This window comes from Schistocerca americana, unplaced genomic scaffold (assembly GCF_021461395.2).
Source record: "Schistocerca americana isolate TAMUIC-IGC-003095 unplaced genomic scaffold, iqSchAmer2.1 HiC_scaffold_663, whole genome shotgun sequence".
NCBI classification, from domain to species: Eukaryota; Metazoa; Arthropoda; class Insecta; order Orthoptera; family Acrididae; genus Schistocerca; species Schistocerca americana.
This window is the reverse complement of record NW_025726416.1, coordinates 27,501-30,000: the sequence shown is the minus strand read 5'-3', so window position 1 is coordinate 30,000 and position 2,500 is coordinate 27,501. Positions and strand designations below refer to the sequence as shown.

At 59.0% G+C, this 2,500-nt stretch overlaps 1 pseudogene; it reads right to left on the bottom strand.

The window, feature by feature from the left end:
* Positions 1–2,500, bottom strand: part of LOC124588917 — a 7,769-nt pseudogene that overhangs the window by 3,340 nt on the left and 1,929 nt on the right.

Sequence of the window (2,500 nt, the reverse complement as noted above, 5' to 3'; positions counted from 1 at the left end):
GTTATGAAGCATCCCATCCTGAGGGATGAAAGCCCGCTGACGACCATCCAAAGTGCAGAAGCGCATAAGGCGGCCAACCAGAACCTTGTGGAAGGCTCTGGTTAGCACCGAGCACACTGTAATCGGACGGAAGTCAGCAGGGGATGCTGCGGCGGTCCTCTTGGGGAGCAGGGTGGTCCTGGCCTGAAGGAGACGGGATGGAAGGGAACGGGAAAGGAGAAGGATATTCAGGATTTTAAGTAAAACCTCCCGGGGAAGGCGACGTAATTGGGCCGGTGTAAGACCATCTGGGCCTGCAGCGGAGCTTCGAGGTGGTAGGGCAGTAGCCGCTTCTTCCGCAGTGATGGGAGCCCATAGTTTGTGGAAGGGTACCATCTTTGAGAACGGCAACAGCCTGTCGGACAGGCCCTCACCCCGGGGAGGCCGAGACCTGACACGAGGTGGGGCAAAGAGGTCTGTCCAATACTCAATCAGCCCCGGGATGGACGGGGGCTGATGCAGAAGAGTGCCCTCAAGGAGCCCGTTGATACAACGTGCCGGATTTTTCTTGAAGGCACGCTGGACCACTGCATATTCCCACCTTCGTCGAGCACGCTTCCGCTCTGGAGGCTGTTGAATCCGTATGTTTGCAGCTTGATGGACAGCTGGTTCCATGCTCCCTAACTCATCCAGAGCAGGTAGCAACATTGCTCGGATAGTGTCCCGGCTAGTGGTAGGACCAAGAGCCAGAAGAGCGTCCAGAGAGCGAAATCGGCGGCCCGATGGAGGGAGTCCAGAAACAAAGGACCAGATGGCAAGGTCAACGCTATCCCCCTGAGGTGGAACGTGTGGTACAGGGGATCCGTCACCAGGCTCAGCCGCAGCGTCATGAGAACCATGAGCACTACTGGGGAGCTCGGCGACAAACCTTGCCACCATGTCCCGATAGGACTTCGTCCTACGCTGGCACTTGATGGACTCCAGCGTTCGAGCAGGAAAGGCCTTGGCGAGTTCCTGGTTAAAGAACTTGCAACCGTGGATGGTCAGGGTTGCTTCGGCATGGGCCAAACGCAAGAGTTCTTCTTCAGACCACCTGGCCTTCTTCCTCCCCGTCTGTATCTCCGCGTTGACTGCAGATGGATGAGCATGGCGCCGATGAACACCGAGCCCGGTCTTGGTGGAAAAAGACCGCGAGCAATCGGGGCAGACTATGGGGAGCGGCGCTCGACCCGCATCGGTTGGCTGGCTGGGTGGCTCAGCAGCTGGCACAGGCGCTCCAGTGGGAGGCCTGGTACCACATTTACTTCTTGTTGTTGGGCCAGCTGGAGCGAAGGCACGAGGGGAGGCAACCCCCGTACCCTAAACACACCCTGCTCTGTTGGTCGAGGAACTTTGGGAGACTTATGCCAAGGCATAACCTTCCTCAGAACCTCTCACGACCCCCGCCACGTGAAGGCCAGAGCTAGGATTTCCCACCGAGAGGCTAAGCGAACCATCGCCCACTCAACACCACTAGGATGCTAAGGAGTGGACCGAGAGGATCCGTATATGACGCATCATGTGAGCATTTGGAGAGTCATAGTTACTCCCGCCGTTTACCCGCGCTTGCTTGAATTTCTTCACGTTGACATTCAGAGCACTGGGCAGAAATCACATTGCGTCAACACCCGCTAGGGCCATCGCAATGCTTTGTTTTAATTAGACAGTCGGATTCCCCCAGTCCGTGCCAGTTCTGAGTTGATCGTTGAATGGCGGCCGAAGAGAATCCGCGCACCCGCGCGCCCCCGGAGGAGCACGCTAAGGCGGACGCGGCCTCGCAGCAAGGAAGATCCGTGGGAGGCCAAGGCACGGGACCGAGCTCGGATCCTGCACGCAGGTTGAAGCACCGGGGCGCGAACGCCGCGCAGGCGCGCGCATCCTGCACCGCCGGCCAGCACGAGGCCAACCAACGGCGAGAGCAGACCACGCCCGCGCTAAACGCCCGCACTTACCGGCACCCCTACGGCACTCACCTCGCCCAGGCCCGGCACGTTAGCGCTGACCCACTTCCCGACCAAGCCCGACACGCCCCGATCCTCAGAGCCAATCCTTATCCCGAAGTTACGGATCCAATTTGCCGACTTCCCTTACCTACATTATTCTATCGACTAGAGGCTCTTCACCTTGGAGACCTGCTGCGGATATGGGTACGAACCGGCGCGACACCTCCACGTGGCCCTCTCCCGGATTTTCAAGGTCCGAGGGGAAGATCGGGACACCGCCGCAACTGCGGTGCTCTTCGCGTTCCAAACCCTATCTCCCTGCTAGAGGATTCCAGGGAACTCGAACGCTCATGCAGAAAAGAAAACTCTTCCCCGATCTCCCGACGGCGTCTCCGGGTCCTTTTGGGTTACCCCGACGAGCATCTCTAAAAGAGGGGCCCGACTTGTATCGGTTCCGCTGCCGGGTTCCGGAATAGGAACCGGATTCCCTTTCGCCCAACGGGGGCCAGCACAAAGTGCATCATGCTATGACGGCCCCC